This window comes from Heliangelus exortis, chromosome 25, assembly GCF_036169615.1.
Source record: "Heliangelus exortis chromosome 25, bHelExo1.hap1, whole genome shotgun sequence".
NCBI lineage: Eukaryota > Metazoa > Chordata > Aves > Apodiformes > Trochilidae > Heliangelus > Heliangelus exortis.
The window spans coordinates 631076-638392 of NC_092446.1; the positions used below are offsets into that span (position 1 = coordinate 631076).

The 7317-nt window shown below is 46.4% G+C and overlaps 1 long non-coding RNA gene across 1 annotated transcript; it reads right to left on the reverse strand.

The window, feature by feature from the left end:
• Positions 1-1632: 1632 nt before the first annotated feature.
• LOC139807375 (uncharacterized) lies at positions 1633-5744 on the reverse strand. Its single transcript, XR_011730532.1, has 2 exons — positions 5628-5744; positions 1633-1830 (listed from the first exon to the last, which is right to left on the reverse strand). It is a non-coding gene; the product is annotated as an uncharacterized lncRNA (long non-coding RNA).
• Positions 5745-7317: the final 1573 nt, after the last annotated feature.

A 7317-nucleotide genomic window follows, 5' to 3' on the forward strand; every position in this document is an offset into this window, starting at 1 on the left:
TGATGGTTCCAATTTCTCTGCCCAGTCCTCTTACCCTGAGGCTGTATTTCCACTTCCAATCTTTGCTGAGCACCGCAGCGTCCTGGGAGTGTCTGGAAGGCTCCAGCGGTGCCCGCGGGCCGTGGGGCTGCGCTGAACCCCCGCAGCTGCTTTGCGAACACCGAGGTGTGACTGCACAACGCAAAGACTTCTCCACATAGGAGGAAACGAAGCAGGCGGTATCTGCGGAGTCCACAGAATGTCTGCTGAGTTGTAAAACAAGGAATTTTTGTTTCCACTGTCCCGGTGTTCACCCCAGTTTACACAACAGGGCACATCTGGAGCATCACTTCTCAACACGGAGTGTTTTGCAATGCTAAATAGCAGCAAGTGGTTAATTTCTGCATGATACAAAAGTCACTGAGAAACCTGCTCACAACAAAGTACTTTTTGCTGTGAGACGTTTTCCAGTTGTTACAGATTCCGCTACCTTTAAGGCCTGTTAGCCTATGACTTACAGTGAGTATTACAAAAAAAAGCAAGATTGCTTCCAAAGAAGTTAGAAGAACGCCAGTCTTACAGTAAAGCTGTGCTTGCTGGGGTAAAGCAGTGTAATCTGAACTTGTTTGGGGACACTAACCAAATGCTCCCAACCCATCTGAGGTGTAGTGCCTCGGGCATTAATGGAGTTTCAGCAGGCATAGGTTGAGCTCATTGTGTTGGGTGCTATTTGAGGTATCTCAGGCTGCCTGCCAGCAGGCACAGAGAAAACTGCCAGAGATAAACGTTCTTACACACTTGCAGAATGGAAGCAAGGAGGCTGAAAGCTTTGCAGCTCTTGCGATCTGGACGTTAAAAAGGAGGCTGTCACATTATTTAAATCCAACCTGCAATATTTTACAGGGGGATTGTGACACCCAGTGTGATCTGTGATTTATGAGCTGCTGACAGTAGCATGTGCCACACGTTCCAGAGAACACACACAAACGTGTAGACAGCATGGACACCTCAAGGAGATGAAGGTAGTCTGGGCTCCAGGACAGCAGTTTATCCACCCCCCTGCACAGGAGGTTTGTCCACCTTTATGTCCCAAAAACACAACTCAGTCTTTTCACTGGCTGCACCTTCCAAATGGAATGTGATCCCCACAGTGCTTACACACCTGAAACGGGGGACAGCCTCAGAAATGGGGGTGTTGCCATGTTAGCCTCTTGCTAACACTAACAGCAAAAGCAAGTCCTGAAGCTGCTGCTCCTTCAGCCACCACACTCTGCTGTTGGCAGCAGCACAGGTGGAGGTGACACAGGAGCAGGGTGCTGAGCCCCACACAGCAGCACCTGTGTCATGTCGTGGCAGGGAAGCAAAATCTGCTTATCACCCTGCCAAAGTTCAAAGGCAATCAAAACAGCAAGAACATGTCAGACTGCTGTTTCATTAGAGTGTGAAGACACTTTCTCAAACGGGAGAGAAAGGGAATTGTGATATTCCACTGGGACTCCTCCAAAGTCCTCCTTGTGCCCAACACTTGCAGTCCAACAGTCTGTGCTCTATGTACCTCATCAGTCCTCTCCTTAAAGGGAAGAGACCCAGAGGCAAAATGCTCAAGCAACATGTACACATACAAAATAAGAACAATTCCATCCTCAGCAAGGATGAACTGAAAGCAAAGTGCACCAGTACAGAGCAGACATTTACATTTATAGTTAATCAGTAGAAGTCAGATTCTCTGTGTGCCTCAACTTCCTAGCTGCACATTCAGCAATATTTTATACCTGAAACACTACAAATTCCATATGCTCATAAACTGAAAGAAACATCCATGGAAGGAGGCAGAACAATGCAATGGAGAACCTGGAGAAAAAAAAAGTATAACAAATGCTTTGTTGGCTTGATGCAAATATCTGCCAGCAGGTTCAAAAACAGGTTACAAACCTGGACAACTGATGAGCCCGCACCTGACCAGTGGTGCACTCGCTTTGCACAAAGACAGCAGTGTTCAGTTATCCTCAAGCCAGGAAAAAAAAAAAAAATAAAAAAAAGGTGAGAACAACAAACAAAGCCCTGCAGAAAGAGGGGAAATAATTTCCATCAACAAGTGTAATGCAGAGATGTAGAGAGCAGACATAAAATGCTTTCAAGCACTTTTCATCTCCTGTGCTGTTTCCTATGGAGCTCACCCTCAAGAGTCAAAACTTCCACAATAATAACAAAAAAAAGTATCTCCTGCAATTGCTCCATGTACGCCTGCTGCAAGGGTGGCTGGTTGCTCCTGTAGCTTTTGGTATGAGTTAACAAGATGAACCAAGAGAACTTGTCAAAGTGCAAGTGCCCCTCAGCCTCCCGTGGCCCAGGTGCCTGCAGTGCATCCTGATGGGCCCTGCAGATCCCAATGATGCAAAGCAGGGATAAAGGCACAGTCAGGCAGTGAGCTGGGAGGCACAGAGTCACACAGAATCACAGCTAAACCATGGGTTTGAAGCCTACCTTTTGGATCTAGAGCCTACAGGTAGTACTGGGGTGTTTAAGTCTAGACCTAGAAATAACAGAAGTTACTGGTTTGATGATGCTTTTACCATGTTCATCAATTCAGCCATTTCTCCCCATTTGGGTGTTTCTGATCATCACCCAGCAAAATCCCTGGCTTGAACCTTTTCCCCATGGCAGCCGAGTTAGCATCTCTAAGCAGTTCAGCTCTGTCAGTGGTTTTACATCTTTAATAGGATCTGAAATATCTGTAGCAGCCTTGTCAAGTTTTGTAGCCCCGTTCACAGGGATTTGGGAGAGCTGACATGGTCCAAAAGCCTATCCCAGTCTCTGCCTGATAAATGTAATCCCCATCTCCTCTCTGATTCCTGCTCCTTTTCACCAGCCACTTTCTCTCTCCTGGCTGGGCACTGGGGGGGCAGAGGCAGCTCATGGTGGGGTGGTTCCAGACTGACACAACCAGCCCTTTGTTCTGCTCCTATTGTCCATGTACCTGGCTTTGTCACTCAGAGGATCTCTTCTGACTGTACTAACATTTCAGAAAGTCTCATTTCAGCAAATAAACCTTGCCTAGCTGAAGAAGGATGGCTGCATTGGTTATTCCTAGCAACATAATTCCTGTCTGGTTACACTACTCTGTACAAAGCTGTATGAGTAATACATTTCTTGTCTTTCCATGATTAGTATTTAAGCAGTAGCAATAGCATGCAGGGGTTTTTACAGACTTACTTAGAAAAGCCTGTCCCCATTCTTCCCTTTTTAATGTTAATAATGTAGTTAGAGTCTCAGTAGATCTGTCATAAAAACATTATCAAAGCAACCAAGATAAGTGCAGAATTATTTGCTGCTTGGAAAATCCAAGCACATCACAGAAAGCCATAATAACACAAAATAACTTTGATAAAAGTTTTAAAGAAAGCTTTTTTTTTTTTTTTTTTTTCTACAGCCCCAGCAGTAATTACAGCTCATATTGAAATAAACCTCTTACAGTGAGTTTAAGTTAATTTGTATTTTAGTGCAAGAAACCAAGTAACTCATTTGGACAGAAGAGACCATGTCAACAGGGGCACCCAGGTGTTACTGCTCTAGGTGAAGAACTTGGCAAAAAATATAACTGGGGTCCAGAGGAGATCTGCAGAGATATTTCTGGCCCTCTGTTCTGCTTCTCAGCCAGAGGCAGGAGCTGTGGAAAAGGAACTCCAAGGATTTACCCCAGCAAAGCACCAGTGTGCTCAGCCCCACGAGACCCCCACGAGGGGACAGGGGATGGGGGGACGAAGCTCCTGAGCAGGTGCTGCTCCAGCACCCAGGGACCTCCAACCCTCTGAGTGGGCTGTGAGCCACTGCTGCTGCTGCTCACAGACCTCCCTGTGCTCCAGAAATAAAGGTCTCCTTATTTTCCATGGCTACCATGGCAATCTTGCTGTGAGATGCAATGTCTGAGTATCCACTGAGAAATAAATCGCCATCTTTCCGTATTCACCACATTCAGTTCCTAGAGCAGGTTTCTCCATTTCCCCGTGGTTTTCAGCATGGTTTAAGGCAGTCTGAGAATCAGAGGACATTCACTTATGTCTCTGTTCCTCAAAGGGCACTGGTGAAACAATTTTCTGTAAATTCTTCTTCCTTCCTCCCTATTCCCAGTCGTATGAGCCAGACAAAAATACCACCAGCCAGACAGAAATGACATCCATAATTCTGGGAGTCCTGTTCTATTTTAATTATATTTCTAAACTATTTCTCTAAACACAGTGAGACAGATTTCCTAGATCACTTTTTTTTCCTTGCAGTGTTTATACAGCAATACATCTCACTGTAGACCAAAACCTGATTAGTACTTCTGGGTTTTGTTATCAAGGTAATAGCAAAGGCCTCTTTTGGAGTAAATGGGATATAATAGAAGCTTCATGGGTTTGCCATTATACTTTACCATTATCATTTAGAGCTAGTTTCTTTTGCAGTCATTAATGAATAATGACGATATAATAATCTTCAAAGCTCACCATTCGAGCACCAACCTTTCCTCTGACTTATAATTAAGATGTCAAAATTAATTTCCCTCTTAAAAAGCAGAGACTTTTCTTTCTTTTGCTGATGGATCTCTTTTACAGATATCAATTCTCAGTTTCCACAGCTCAGCTCAACCTCACTGGGAAGGTTGGTGTGGTGGAGCACACAATTCTCTGTTTTTCAGTTTCAGTCCTCAAAACCAGCTTCACTAAGCAAGGGAAGAAAAAAAAGGGTGTTGGTAGATGGCCCCTGCAGAATCATTTAGGTTGGAAATCGGGTCTGACTGCCAGGGTCTTCTGGTCTCCAGGTTTGATGTGGTGCCTTTCATTTTTAGGTGGATAAAATAAGGCTGCACATCAAAGGTGCAAGCGGGCTGCACACGAGAGAGGAGAAGGGATCCACAGGCATCAGATGTACTGAAACACTGCCAAACAGCAATGGATCCCTCCTTCTCTCCCCTCCTGCTGGGCCAGCCTGAATGTCAGAGATGTGGGTATCCTGGAGCATGCCCTCATCCCATTAAACAATCATGTCCTCTCGCTTCTCCTCATGTATTTCTATCACTAACGGGTTCCTCAGATGGTAACACACCAGCAGATACATTATTCAGCCTGGCTCTGTCTCCATTACACTGACATTCTTCAACGCTTCGGAGCAGGGAATTTGGGATTCACTCTGGCACATCCAAGCACTCCAGCAGAGCACAGCCACCCCCAGGGGGGCAGAGTGGGGGCTGCTTGTCCCACTTGTGCTCTGCTGTTCCATTGCAGAGGCTCCACCGACACAACAAATCCCTTTCCCTCTTTTCCCACATGGGCCACGAACACAGCAATTACCTTTGCATCTCACAGGGGGGCCATAAAGCTTAATTAATTAGTGGGTTTCAGTGCTTTGTGCTCTCAAAATGCAGTGTGTTTAATTCCTTCATACTTCACAGTTAATAGCATTATTTAGGTGAGCCAGGGTGGTCTCCCCAAAGCTGGCGTGGTGACGGGTTCCTGGTACAGCAAGGAGAGTCACAGGGGGACGGGGTGTTCTTGGGGGGACAAGCACCTGCTGTTATATCTCTGCAGCTGCAACAGGACCAGCCCTGGCTCCCCATCACCCACCAGTGGCTGGGAGGAAACCCTCCCAGATGGGTCTGGTCCCAGTACCTGCACACGCTGTCCTCCACAGCAAAGGGGACACCGGGGTGTGATGCACGAGGTGGCACAGGGTGGAGATGGACTCCTGCTTGACACACAGCAGCCTTCATGCTCAGCTGCTTATAAACCCCTATCAAGACAAAAATTAAACAGGCCATTAAGCAGCACTCCAGTGGATTAGTGTTAGCCTGTCTCACTTACGCTGCAGGATTTCAAAATTCCTTTGAAGTTTGCATATTAGAAAATCACTTTCCAAGCCACGTAACTTTAAGCTTTAGATGTTTCCTAACAGTTGTGTGGTTGAGGAACAGCTGACTAATCCTTTAGGATTTAATGAGGTTAACTAACTTGCATGGCTTTGTAGGGGAGCTGTAGCTGGTATTTTGGTAGCAAACATGAAAAACAATGACAGTGAGTAGTGCTCTGCTTATGGGAGCATGGCATCATTTTGCTAACTTTTGCTGAAGCTTTTTCCTTCAAGCATAGGTTGGGCTTCTGGCCTTGTTCAGTCATCACAGCTAATAATGAACAGCACTATTTGCTTGTAACCCTCATTGAAGTCAACAGGACTACACCTTTCTGGTCTCTGGATTAATTTCTGATTGTCTAGCTTGTTCTTTGGCTGCCCAGGGAATCCCTTCCACGTGTGGGCAGAGCACGGGCAGCCTTCTGCTGGCAGCTGTGAGCATCTGGAGCAGGCAGCAGAGCACAGACACAGCTCTGCCTCCTCCCTGTGCTGCGGGTGCCCAGAGACCCAGGGGTGAACTGAACCTGGTGTTTACAGAACACACCTAACGAGCTGACACATCAATTCATTAGGACGTCATTAAAGCCATCGGCACATAGGCTACTCAATTATTTTTAGCAAGAACATGTAATTAACTGCAGGTTCACGTTGAATGCTGCCTGGTGCCATGACTCAGGTTCAGAGGGTTGGCTTGCACAGGAGTATGCAGCAGTGGGGTTTTCCCAGAGCACAGCTGCCTGGCTGGCTGGGAGAGGGCAGGAGAATGGAAAACAGCAGCCAGAAGTGGCTTGTGCTGTGAGAGACAAACCTGAGTGAGATGAGATGAGATGAACCAAGCCAGAGCATCTTGCCCATCACCTGGCAGATGGCTGATGGGAACAGGGCTGGGGCTGCTCTGCAGAGGCAGTTTTCTCACCATCTCCTCCAATCATGAATTATTTCATGGGAAGATTTCTTCTATTAACAAGAGCTGAAAATTCAAAAACATACATTGCAGAAATAAAAATCCCCTACAGAGCAGCAGCCAGGGCGGTGGCTGTTCAGAGGCTGTACATGAAAAGGAGAAAGATAAAAAAAAAAAAAAAAAAAAGAAAGCAAATCTTTCAGGATTTACTAGGTGCCCAAAGCAGGAGAGCAGTGTGGGTGTGAGCAGTGTAACAGGACCTGGGAGAAGAGGCACAGGCACCAGCACCAACACCAGCACCTCCTTGCCAGGAGCCAGAGCCAGCAACAGAGCACCCCGGGGTCAGCCACGGTGCTGGTGCTGCTGAGAGATTTACACACCACTAACTCATGCACTTCCCTGCTGCATAATTCATACCTTTTTAGCAGAAGATAAAAACTTCACCACTGCTAATGTGCAAGTGTCTATTAACATGGAGACTGCCAGACAGGCCTTGGATCTGGAAGGAGCTCTTGAGAAAGAGCCAAAGTCTGTCTATAAGCAGGGTG